The sequence below is a fragment of the Telopea speciosissima genome, chromosome 6, assembly GCF_018873765.1.
Source record: "Telopea speciosissima isolate NSW1024214 ecotype Mountain lineage chromosome 6, Tspe_v1, whole genome shotgun sequence".
In the NCBI taxonomy this organism is placed as follows: Eukaryota; Viridiplantae; Streptophyta; class Magnoliopsida; order Proteales; family Proteaceae; genus Telopea; species Telopea speciosissima.
This window is the reverse complement of record NC_057921.1, coordinates 13179609-13193498: the sequence shown is the minus strand read 5'-3', so window position 1 is coordinate 13193498 and position 13890 is coordinate 13179609. Positions and strand designations below refer to the sequence as shown.

Sequence of the window (13890 nt, the reverse complement as noted above, 5' to 3'; positions counted from 1 at the left end):
CTTTAGACTGAAACGAGCGAAATTTCAGCGAAATGATGTCAATTTCTTATTTTGCTCCATATTTTGTTTCAAACTTTGAAATTACTATAGAGGAATCTTTTATTAAGCACTTGAATTTAGGCACTGCCACTTCAGCTCCTAAAAGAGCTATATATTCCTTGCCTACGGTTTCTCCACATTGTTTACTTTGGTTCTGGTATTCATCATCCTTTTCTCCTTGATCATTTCTCCATATTTTTTATTTAGGATGTAATGTTTGATTGTTCCCCCCTTTGCAAGGTGGCCTGTCCAATGTTTCTAAAGCCAACCTGTAGTCTTCAAAAACTCGGGTCTCGGTGCCAACTCGGACCCTTGAAAAACCGAGTCGAGTCGAGATCTCGCCGAGTTGGTGCACTTTTTCTTTTCTCGACTCGAAGCCTCATGTCGGTGGGTTTTAGACCTAGTTTGGGTTTGAAACTTGGTATTTAGCCTATTTTAGGTCATTTAAACACAATGATACTATCAGATTTTGCAAAAACAAAATCGAAATAGGAGTTTCAGTTAGTGGGAAAGCAGGAGAGACACTTATGCTAGAAACCAGGACAGACATAGGACAAACATACTTATTTATGCCTAATATCATTTAAGTAAATATTTCATTTACTTACGATATTATTCATAAATAAGCAAATACCCCCCTATTTGAATCCAATAAAAATAGTTAAAAAATCAAAGTCCAAAAGGAAAAAAAGTCAATCGTCTAGTTCAAGAATAAAAACTAGATTTTTTGGTGGTAGGTGTAATTTTCAACTTTCTAATGCTGGGGTTTTTCTCAAATCTAAAAATTCCATAAATCTTAATATAGTAAAACATTGCTAAAAACCAAAAGTACGGTAAAATATTCATTGTTTTGATATCCAAAAATATATTTTCATTCAGAGCGATTTGGACAGTATTTGCGCACACCAAATTAAGTTTGACCGGTACATAACTCCTTCAATATAAATCAGATTTAAGCAATCTTGGACTTGTTGGAAAGCTTTCAAAAGATTTATGGAATTTTTAGATTTGAGAAAAACCCCAGCATTAGAAAGCTGAAAATTGCACCTACCGCCGAAAATCCAGTTTTTGTTCTTGAACTGGGGGTAGAATTTTATTTTTTAACTATTTTTATTGGATTCAAATAGGGGGTATTTTCTTATTTATGAATAATATCTTAAGTAAATGAAATACAACTACAAAAGCATTTACTTAAATGTCTGTCTTGGTTCCTGGCATAGATAGGTGTTTGTATACCAAGAATTTCCAGCAAGATCTCGAGATCTGGCACTCATATAAAGGACCTAGATGGGCATTTTCCTATGTCAAATCGGGCGAGATATTGACATTTTGAGACTCGAAGACAGTCTCGTCTCTGGATTTTGAGAAATCGAGAAACTTGGCGAGATCTCGTGAGTTCTTGAACTATGAATGGTCCCACGGTTTAAATAATCTTCTTCGTTTGAATGATTACTTAGGCCTAATTTGGTATGATTTCTATTTCAATTTTGGATTGATTTCTTGAAATAGTCAACAAATAGATTTTTGGTCAAAAAATTGAAATTATTTTGGTTGTATCAATATGAAATATTTCAAGAATAAAAAAATCCATTTGATGGTTCAAATTCTAAGAATAGATTCTCTATATTTCTTTGGGAAGGGTGGTGGTGGTGGCGATGAGGTAGTAGTGGTGGTGACGGTGGTGGCATGGTAGTGGTAACGTGGAAGTAGTGGGGGTGGTGGCGGTGGCAATGGTGGGAGTGGGGTGGTGATGGTGAGACCATTAGGAGAAGAAGAGTGGTGTTTTATTTTTAACATGAAATTACTACTTTACCCATGAAATTAACCATGTGTTCATTCAAGAGCAAGAGTGTTAAATCAAATGAAATTTAAATTCTGAAACAGCTCCTCAGCTATTTCAGAATTTCTATTTCACTGAAATAAGGTTCAAAAATCAAACCAAACAATTTCAGAAATAGAAATCACGCTCTGAAATTGAAATAGTAATCATACCAAATCAGGCCTTTATAATTTGGAAAGTTGAGGAGAGATATACAAGCCATTAGATAAGACAAAGGGCATGCACATCTTAGTTTGAGGAGTCTAAGACTTATATTTGCTGGGTAGGAATTTCAGTGAGATTTGGGCAATAAAAGATGGACTGATATATATTTTAAAATTTCTTTATGGTTACAGTATCCTGTGGCCTTGTCTTCTGATTATCAGGTTGTACAACCCAGGTAGTCCACTGACCATTGGCCAGTCAACTGTTCCATAGCAATGAAATCATTAAGATCTGGGGCTAGGTTGTTCAGGCCCAGTAAATAGCGGTACTTTTATGCCTTGATGTCTGTGAATCCTGGGTCGTCATGCTAACTAATTGAAAAGTCGACCTCGAACTAGGGAAACCAGCGGGAGATCGATTGTAGCCAGGATCCACACAATAAGAATAAACAAATTGAATAACTGAAACTTCTATTGCTTTTTTTTTTTTGTTAGAAGAAGGGGATAGGGGGATGGGCTTTCTCAACCCTGGGTCTCTCACCCACAGCTATCCCAGCTGTTGAACAGGGAATGTTCTCCCATAACCGATGACAAGCATGGCCTCAAAATTCTATTAATTAATTCTGATTCAAGTACAATTGATGGGGCCTATTTATGGCTTGGCCTAAGCTTCACAAAATAGAAAGTTACGAAAAAGGGAACTACTATAAGCCTCTTACAAGAGAATATTGAGGCTTGTACACCAAGTAATCTAAGACTTGACTAAGTAAACTGAAATAAAATTAGAAAGTAAACAAAAATAAAAACTTAAGTAAATAGTAACTAACTAAATCAACAATAAAATCTGCCTTGTCTTGGTACCTTCAGTGGGGCATAGAGAATCTCAAATATTTGCTTGGATTTCCTTCTCCATACAAGGCTTATGATCCCATAACACTGTTCATGTGAACAGTAGTTCGGGTACTGTTCATGTAACCAGTAACTGTTTTTTTTTTTTTTGGAAGTCTGTTTTGTCTTACTCTTCATGCTTCTCTCTGGGCTGGGGCTGCCTTAAGTGATGCTCCATCGAACCAACAAAAATATGCCACATCATCAGACCAGGCTGCCTTTCACAGCAGTCGAATCCACAACCTTGCTGGGCTGGTTTTGGGGCTTGTTCCTGCGGGTACATATGGACTTGTGATCTACATCACTAACGCTTCATGGTTAGTTGCTTTTTGAGATCTAGGATGTAAAGTTTTAGGTTTGAAGAAGAATATTAGGTGTTACAAGTGCCAAGGATTCCCTCATACTCATCAATGATGATTGGAGAATTATTTTTGTGTGAATGATAACATATTGGATAGAAAATGGTATGTCTTTATTGTTTAGCTATGTTTTTTGCCAGGTCAGGATATGGGATTCCCTGAATTGTTATCTCGGCCCTCCAGTGTGCGCGGGATGCCACAGGCAGGGCAAATTTGGTTGATAAATAAATAGAGGTTTTGAGTTTTGGTATTTTGTTTGAGAAATATTTTTGAGTGGGAAATGATGGAACTATATCATGGTCAAAACATGTAGTTTTGACCGAGATATCTCTGTTTCAACAGGTACTGAGACGTAACCTAAGGTTGACACTGGTTCTACTAGGTTTCCACAGTTTCGGTAGTTCGGACATGGTTCTGGTGGAGGACTGGTTAGGGGAACAGGGGAACTTGGTAGAAATCAGAGTTACAGGGGGGAAGAGAGAAGAAATCGCATAAGAAGAAAGAAGGGGGGGGGGAATAGTGCACACACACAGCCCTCAAGCTACTCAAAGCATAAACTCAATTCATTCTTCAAATCTGTCTCCAACGATGGGGAATTGCATCATAAATAAAGAGAAATAAAAGACTCCTAAAAATAAAGACCAACTCTAACTAGGAAACTAATTCAAATAAGGAAACTAAGAAGAATTGGGAACCAAATGTCCTATGTAGATAACTTCTAAACTAAAAGACATTATTTCCCCAAATAACATAAATTCCTTAATTACCAAAAAAAAAATATATATATATATATAAATTCCGAAAACTCAATCTGGACCCGGTTCATCTCCATCTGGATACCCAACTTGGTTTGGGTCGGTCCAAGGTAGTGTGTCTGCATCGATTCCCCCGGTGTTGAGAAAAACTTGTCTACGAGTTTTGTAGAATGGTAGAAATAAAAGCTCACGAGTGGGGGCTATAAGTTCCATGTTTGCAACTTGAAGAAAATCCAAAAAATGAAGCTTGGGGGTGCATCTATGGCTGGAAAATCATGACGAAGTACGAACTCATGATGTGGAATTGCTTTCATTGCACTGGAGTCCGTCGTTACTTGATCCCTAATCTTCTTATCTTCCGTTGCCACTATTTGCTGTTCTGGTTGAGTCTGTATCATTGGTGCTGCCTCTTTTGGCTTGGAACAAACATCATCAACCAACCCATGAAGAATGAATGTTTGGGGCATGTAAAAAGGATGTAGAGTTTACAAATTTCCGTCACCATCAATGATGCCTTTTCGTTCATCTAGCCATTTGCGAGCCAATGTAAAAACACACGCCGAGGAGAATCAAACACTTAACAATGAGCACCATCACAATAATAAGAAACGGAGAATTCGACCAATACATAATCCTCATAGTGGATAATGATCTGGTTGTTCTTTGATAACATCTCTACCACAGATCGAGAGACGAAAATGTCATCCTGCCCTTCATCAATAAACAGCATAGCAAGTTTTCCATTGGGTAATTGAACTGTAAACTTGAACACAAAGGTGCCCATGGCTTGCGGAGAAGAGAATACTCAAAGCAAAGAGTTAATGGTAATCCTGTACATAAACTGAAACCTATAACAATAGTGGCTGAATTGTAATTTTGGGAAACACAAGAGGAACATCACGGATAGAAGGAGGGTAAGACTTGGAAACTACGAAAAAATTAGGATAGGGTAGAAATAAGGGACATCAGTGGGCCTCCCCTAGGAACTCTTGGAGCCTCCCCTCTTGCCCTATGTGCCCTTTGTTTTGCTGGTTGTTTTTTCTCCTCCCCCCCCCCCTTTATTGTGGGGTTTCCTTGTATTTTCTCTCTTTGGTAATGAATTTTTATTCACCCAAAAAAAAAAAGGGACATCAATGGGGTAATAGTGTTTAAAAAAAAAAAAAAAACACACACCTTAAAGCTAGTAAGGCATTAAGTATGGGGTATTTTGGGAACAGTGGGTTTAAAATGGAAAGAAAGACTTATCAAAGGGGCAGGGTTTGGAGGACTTGTTGCAATCGTCTTCTTTCTTTGGCAGTTGGAGATGGCGGAAGCAAGGGAACCTTTGGCAGAATTGAAGAGAACCAGTGTGCGACTTCGACTCTAAGGGGAAGACGGTGACTGTGATTGAGGGTGTCAAATCGCAACGGGAAGTCAGGACCCCTTCTCGATTTCTCTCTGCTCTTGTTCTTTCTCTGTCTCGCTCTCTTTCTTTCTCTCTCTCTCTCTCTCTCTCTCTCTCTCTTCTCGCTTTCCTTTTTTATTTATTTATTTATTTTTGATTTCTGGTTGCTTGCGGAACATGAGGGAGAGGGTGAGGGTTGACGAAGTTGCAGAGAAAAAGGAAAGAGGTGGTGGGAAAGGTTAGCGATGGGAATCAAAGGGAGGATTAGGGCTAGATTTTTCTTCGATTCCTCTATTTCCAACAATGTCGATTTTTTTTGGAATGGAACTGTTGTGGGAGTCAGAGGGTGGAGGAGTGTAACGGAGGGGTGGTTTTTTTGTTCTGCTAGGGATGGCAAAGAAAGAGTACTGTTATGATGTTGTTTTATTTTGTTCTCTGATACCAAATTGGTGGAGGGCCGGTTAGGGGAAGAGGGGAACTTGGTGGAAATCAGAGTTACAGGGGGGAAGAGAGAAGAAATCGCATAAGAAGAGGGGCGGTGGGGGAGAGTGCACATGTAGCCCTCAGGCTACTCAAACCATAAACTCAACTTGAGATCTAGGATGCAAAGTTTTAGGTTTGAAGAAGAATATTAGGTGTTGCGAGTACCAAGGAGTCCCACTCATCAATGATGAGTGGAGAATTATTGTTGTGTGAATAATAACATATTGGATGGAAAATGCTATTTTTTTTTATTGTTTAGCTATGTTATTTTGCCTGGTCACGATATGGGTTTCCCTGAATTGTTATATCGGTCCTCCAGAGTGTGCGGGATGCCACAGGCAGGGTGTTGCGTCAGGAAATCTCCGGTAGGTCCTTCGGTTGTCATAACCTGCAAAAGGACGTCAGGGACAAGGGAGAACTGGTGTGGTTCCAGCCTAGGACTCTCCAATGCCTAAGTTAGATCTCTCTTAGCAACAGATGAATTATCGGAATTCAAGATGAATAATGGGTTAGAATACCTGAATATTTGTAGTTTTGTATGGCGGTGTGGAGAGTCCTCATCGGTGATGAATGTGATACGCAAGATAGATCATCATGTAGTAGAGTTGTATTTGGAATAGTTCCTTATGAGATGTAGAGTCTTAGTAGGGAAGAGGTTCCCTAAGCGTCCTCTTCTCGTGTTTGAGTTTGGTTAGGCCTATACCTCTTTGGGATAGTCCTCCCTTTGGTATACCTCCAGTTACGATCTTTTAGTGATAGGATAATGTAGATCTTGCCGATGACGTCATGGTAAGATCGCGTGGGTTTGCATGGTAGACTTGGCCTTGGGGTGGCCTCTTGGGTCCTATTCCTTTTGGGCTACTGAACTAGTTCTGTCGCGGCCGGGCTTGAGCTGACCTCCTCTTCAGGTCGGGACACGTGGCATCTTGGGATTGGTCTGTATATTTTTGGTTTATCACTTGCTCCCCCACTCTCTTGGAACGGAGTACTCAAGTGAGTAACTTTTGTGTTGTAGTTTTTAATCTGGTGAGGGGCTTATTGCAAATGAAGCTTCTTGGAGGGAGCTTTGTGATAAGACTCTTTGTCCGTTGGATGAATTTTTTTTTTTTTGGAGTAGATGGCTTCTTCCCTTCTTAGTAAGTGGGAGAGGTCAGGGGTTCAAGCCCCCCCCCCCCCCCAAAACACTTTTTAACCTCTTTTTCTCTCTTTTTTTTTTTCCTTTTCTTCACTTTCTCATTTTTCACTTTTTCCTCATTCTCTCTCATCCCTTTTTTGGTTTCTCCCATCTCATTTTTCTTTTTTGGTCTCTCCCATCTCTTTTTTCTTTTTTGGTCCGTGTCCAGGGCCTCGCCCTATTTGCTCTCGTCACCCGTGCTCGTCGCCCACGACCTCTTTGCCCACGATCTCGCCCGCGCTCGTTGATGAGCACATTTATGTGGTGAAATCTTAGGGTATAAAAGCATGCATTTTACCACATTGAACAGAGTTACTCGGGTACTTTTCTGTATTTTTCAGGTTTTAGGTCATTTTATGCTATTCTGGGCTATCGGGAGTTGTATCTCTTAATCTACACGTAAAGTCACCATATTTCTTTCCATGCCTGTAAAGAGGACTAAATTTTGAGCAAGATGGACGTGATAGAATTCAAGTACGCATTCGTTTAGGCCATCATGCAACTGATTATTCTTTATGGGCCAGAAAAGAATAATGAGCTAGAAAGGAGCTGAAATGCAAGCCCGAGCCCAGAACCAAGGTGGATTGACTTCTCCAGTGATTAAAGTAAGTCACTTAAAGCTGAACTAGCATGATACAAGTTGGCAACCATGACCAAGTGGGCTCCTCTTGTTGAGCTTTACTTTCAAGAAGATCTTACTTCCTGAATTATGATTGGATATTATTTTGGGAATTGCTATTGGTGGAGATGTGTGGTGATGTGGATTCATTAAATATTATTTTTCTACACAAATGGGTCTCACCTACATAGTCCAACGATTTTTGGTTTTAAGAGGGAGGAGATTCTTCTCTATTTTATCTCTCCTTATTTTCTCTCTTTCTTTTCTCTCTTCCCTACCAAATTCTTCTCTCCCTCTTTATTTCCTCTCTCCAAACCAAAACCACCCCCCACGTTTCATTCTTTTTTTAAAAAAAAAAATTATTTCCTAAAATCTCTTCTCCCTCCCACGTTATCTCTCTCTCCCATATCTTTATTTATTTAAATTTTTTTCTCTTTTCCTATCTTATCCTCCTCTTTCCTAAAATCTCTTTTTTTTTTTAATTCTAGTTCCCTCCACCGAATATCCCCCTTCTCTATTTTGAGAGATTTCCAACCTTAGAAGGACTCTTGAATGTGGAGATTTGGCTTTCCTATCTTATCTGCACATCACTTGGAGAGTAAGGATTTTTTATTTTAGCAAGAGATATAGATGAAGAAGGAATCAAATCAAGGGCTTGGATTTTGAAGAAGGAAAGTGAGGTCAACTTCCTAAAGTGTCTCCAAACCTCTTTCATCTCCAACGTGCCTACTAAGGTGGAATCTCCAATTTTTTCTCAACACATCATCTCACCATCAATAAGCCCAAATCGTGGGAGAAAGAAAAGAAAAGGAAAGAGAAAAAAAGATAAGAAGGAAAGCATCTCATCCAACGAATTTTTTTGGATAATATTTTATGTAATCTTTTCTTAATGGTAGGAGATAAATTAGGAGAACCTATCCTAGAGGGAGAGGGCTCTCCAAGCTCCAACGTTTCTTTTGGAGGAGGGAACCATCCAAAACCGTGGAGGTTGCCTCTCCTCTTCTCTCTTCTTTCTCCTTCCCTATAAATACACAAGGGTTGGGCTTGTAACAAGTGTTCAATTTTAATGAGAACTTTGTTCTTCCTCCTCTAATTTTTTTGCTTTTAGTTTCGAGTTTGCTTTTATGAATTTGATTTCAAAGGTTGTAATTCTTATTAATGCTAGTTTAATTCAATAAGTGTTCTTCAATTTGGTTGTAATTTCTTTAATTTCTAGTTTCTAGTTTTTATTTTAAGCTTTCTAGTTCTAGGTTTCTAATTCTTGTGAGAGGACTTAGAGACTTGGAAGAGGAAGACATGCAAGTTCATTCAAGCTTCATCAACTACATCCATCAAATGCCCATTCAATACATGCAATTACAAGTTTGGTAGAAGGGAGTGTTGATTCAATTTTTTTGTTTCTCTTATTCTCATTCTCTTGTTTCTTCCATTCTATTTACTTTATCCTCACTCTCATCCCCTCTAGTTCTTCCATTCTTTTGGAATTTTTTTTTTCTTCTCATCTTCATGCCCTATATTAAGTTCTTAGTTTAATAATTTTTATTTCTATTTTTCAGAATTGGTATGTGAATTCAAGTGTGGTAGAGAAAGCCAATCAACTTGAGTCTGGTTCAAGCAATATTCATTAGTTTTATTTCTTTGATTTCTTAGATTTTGATTGTGTGTGGCTGTGGTAATTTTGTTTCATCCAATTTCGTTGATCCACGTTAGATGCATAGTTGGTTAGATGGATGTGTGTTAGCACGTAGATGCTTGTGAGTTAGGATTCGTTAGTTTCATCAAACATCTTAATTTGGTACACTTTCGCCTTGCTTAAGAGAGGTAAGATAAAGTGGCATACATCTCCCTGTGATCGACCTGTTGGCTACACGATAATCGTGCGATTGCGGTTACTTAATTTTTCACAAGAAGTTTTTGGCGCCGTTGCCGGGGAGATAATTGTCTATTTTATTTTACCCTCTTGAGTAATTACATGGAGAATTAGATTGGTGTCTTGGTGACCCATATTGATACTGTTAAGGAGTTATGGAAATACTTGAATGTTCTATATTCAGGACAGAACAACCTTTCTTGTATCTATGAGTTGTCTCAGGAGTTTTATAGGGCTGATCTAAAGGGTCGTCCTTTGACCTAGTATTTTGGTGACTTCAAGAGGATGTACAAGGAGCTGAATTCTTTACTTCTTATCACTTCTGATGTGCAACAAATGCAAAATCAGCGAGCAGGTTGTGGTCATGGGATTTTTGGGTGGTCTTGGGAAGGAGTTTGATTTGGTTGTTCACAGATTCTCAGTGGTGATAAGCTAGCCACGCTTTCAGACACTTTTTCACGAGTTCTATGAGTATCTCGTGAAAATTCTTGTGATTCCACCCTTGTTGATAATTCAGCTTTGGCATCTTTTGCACCTAACCGTGGGCCCAATAGTGGGACAGGTAATGGTGGTAGTGGTTGTCACATCCTGAATTCCGAACCACCGGAATCTGTGACCGGAGCGTACAAATACGCTCCCGTAATACCGGCAGAATCACAGATGCAGTATTTAAGCTAACTCATCCACACCGCACCATACATCAAATGATAAGGAGAGAATATATTATAAATAAATGAGAGTAACGAAAGTTAAATGATAATATAATAACATAACTTGGCAATGTTTATCCCAGTTCAATAATCCACCACAACGTACTCGGAATCATGAAGACATCCCATCAGGACTTATGTATTACATAATATATAAATAATACATTCTTCATGATGGGATCAAAATAATGAAGTAATTAATATCAAAAGTAATATCCAAAATAGTATCCAAAAGAAGCCATCGGCCCAATGTCTCAAGAAGCTACTCCCCTAAGTAGCAAGTCTCACAGTAGCAATTTGGTCCATGCTCCCCTTCCTCAGGGGCTCACTAGTCCTCGCCATTGCCGCCCTCAGGGGCTATAGGCTTCGAGCCGATTGGCTCCACCAAACCTGCATCATCATCTAAAAAAGAAGTTTCCACGAGGGGTGAGCTCCACTGAGCCCAATGAGTAAATCGAATCATACAAAGGGTTACAATATGCATGGATGATAATGTTATGATGCATGAATCAATGATCACATGTGCACCTAACTCTAACCTCTAAGTCAGGTATAGTATTACTGCAATGCCCTAGGTAGCATCCCCGACCCTCCATCTCACACGCGGATGGCCTATCCGGCGATGTCAAACCCGAGTTGCACAGGGAGCCTGCTGGTCCCGGTCCTCAATTGGACTTGCCGGTCCTAGCACCTCAATCCGAACACACTGGTTTACCCAGCAAACCCCCAAAGTCAATCTCACTGCCACGGTTCCGGTCCTCAGTCGGAATTGCCGCTCCCAGCACCTCAATCGGAACACACTGGTGTCCTCGTGGGGGATTATCCAACACGTAAACCCCTGTTGGCAAGGGTCGTAGTACGGGGTACGATATCGACTTAACCAACAACATTTAATACCTAAAAAAAAAGGGGAGTACGTGCACGTGTAAGCCAGGGGCCGAGTCCATAGTCCCTCAGCCGGGCTCGCTATCATCACGCTCCCCCCAGCTTTACACGTACACATACAGTCACAATATAATCATCGATCCAAGCCTGGCGCACACTACGGTACTTGGATCCCATTCTCACATTTCAATATACCATCACATTCATTCTCATCACATAGTGTTATCCATCTCAACACACACACACACCACATGCTCTCATGCCAATGTAATAACACATTAGAAGAATTGAAAGTATAATGCTAACTAGCATATACGTCTAATATGCAAGCCTTGAAAGCAATATATTCCCATGACACATGATCCATTAACCGACCATTCTCAATAACCGACCATTCTCAATAACCATTCACACATGTAAATAAAGATAAACCACAACCTCAAGGCATAACATGTTTCAACATAGGTTCGGGTATCCGACTTCCTCACCTTGAGAATCGGTTCGATCGAGCCGTGAATGATCCAGCGTACTAAAATGTGAGCCGACCCCCTTATTTGGGTGCCCTAGATGCACAAAAAGACACACAAGAGACTAGTGATAAGGTCCCCCAAAGGGTAGGAGTCAATAGGGGTTTAAAAGTGTAAAAATTGTAAAAGGGTAGATGCAATTTGGTAAAAAGGTAGATGCATTTCTAGACCGTTCCTATCGTTTTCACCTACCTTTTTTCACCGAGAGAAAAAGGTAAGAAGGCAGGGCTTAAAAAGGTAGGAAGGCACCTGGGCTGCTCCTACCGTTTTAGCACGACTGTAACTACCTTTTTATAAAAGCAAATTCATTTTGCATATTTGGCTTGGGGCTTTGATCCCAAAGCTCAACGGGGTATGTCCTAGGGTCATGCCATATAATGATGGCCAAGAATGTTACCCTAATCTAGGGTTTTAGATCTTTACCATCAAGTGGGTTTATAAACCCAATCTTACACAAGAGATGGGTGAGAGATTGGAATCAATGAACCCTAACTCATGTATTCTTGAGCTAGAGTTGGCATTGATGGGTTAGATCACTAAATGGGAGATGGAAACATTCACTTACCACATTAAAGATGTTTTAATACCTTCCATTAATAGTTTCTTCAAAAAGGTTGGTGAAGCCATTAATGGAAGGACACCATTCAAGATTTAAGAATATAGGGATTAATGGAGATGAGGGAAATGATGGAGGTTAGGTGGAAGACTTACCAAATGGGGATGGTGAGTGAGTGAGTCCTCCTCCCTTCCTCACTTCCTTCTTCCTCTCCTTCTTTCTCTTCTTCTCTTCTTCTCTTCTTCTCTTCTTTTCTTCTTTTCTCCCCAATTCGATTTAGGTTTAGAATGAGATGGGAATAGTGGTTTTGGTGTTATCTATCCCAAAAGGTCCCTAGGGCCTGTTTGGCTAGGTGTTGGTCCTTCGGCCTAAATGCTCTAGGGTTTGTTTGGTTAGACACCAACCCATTGGTTCATGTTCAAGTTATTGGGCCTCAACTTTATAAGGCCCACAGGCCCTCTCTATCTATAAATTTAAAGGGGTGCTATACACCCAAGCCCAATCAATTATATATGCCTTAAATGGAGTATTAGAATAATGACTTACTCCTAGTCGTCCTGAAGGGGTACAGGGAACCGATATGGGCCTTGCGGGTCCGCCTGCGGAGGGAATGCCCAGAATGCCCCATTTTTGACAAATTTGCCCCTATCTCTATCGATGAACCTCTCCTCGACGACTTCACCTATAGTTCGGTCGATGATCTTATGAGATGGCTTGAGCATCATCGCCCACAGCTCCCTGTAGTACACTGCCGATGACTCTACACAATCTAAACCAGGCCGGTTAGACCGGGCTTTAAGCCGGGGTTTGGGTACGGATTTAACATCCCCCCCACCTTATCAAAATTTCGTCCTCAAAGTTGAGACATACCTATCATGTCGAATAGGTGAGGGTGCTTTGCCTGAACTTCGCTTTCGTGCTCCCAAGATGCTTCCTCTTCAGAGTGGTTCTTCCATTAGACCTTCACATAAGAGATGATATGATTGCAGAGATTGTGTTCATTCCTCTCGAGGATCTTCATAGGTTCTTCCACATAGGTCAGGTCCTCAGAGAGTTCAGGTGGCTCATGAGTCAAGACATGGGTCGGATCTGGAATGTACTTCCGTAGCATCGATACGTGGAACACGTCATGAACACCTGCCAATGTCGGAGGCAGGGCCAGCCTATATGCTATAGCCCCAATCCTTGCTAGGATCTCATATGGTCCAATGTATCTAGGACTCAACTTCCCTTTCTTGCCGAACCGCAACACCCCTTTTGTTGGTGATACGCGAAGGAATACCTTATCGCCCACGCCAAACTCAAGGTCTTTGCGCTTCAAATCCGCATAACTTTTCTGTCTCGATTGCGCCGTCTTGATTCGGGCTCTAATCAAGTCTACCTTCTCACATGTAGCCTGTATCAACTCGGGCCCCAATATCCTCCGCTCACCCACTTCGTCCCAGTACAGTGGTGTTTGACACTTCTTACTGTACTGTGCCTTGAACGGTGCCATACCAATAGTAGCTTGGTAACTGTTGTTGTAAGCAAACTCGATGAGTGAGATATGTTCATCCCAGCTACCCCTCATATCGATGGCACAAGCTCTAAGTATATCCTCCAGCGTTTGTTTAGTCCTTTCTGACTGACCATCGGTCTGTGGATGAAAGGCCGTACTA

At 40.5% G+C, this 13890-nt stretch overlaps 1 pseudogene; it reads left to right on the top strand.

The window, feature by feature from the left end:
- LOC122663674 overlaps positions 1–13890 on the top strand; it is a 48578-nt pseudogene that overhangs the window by 11173 nt on the left and 23515 nt on the right.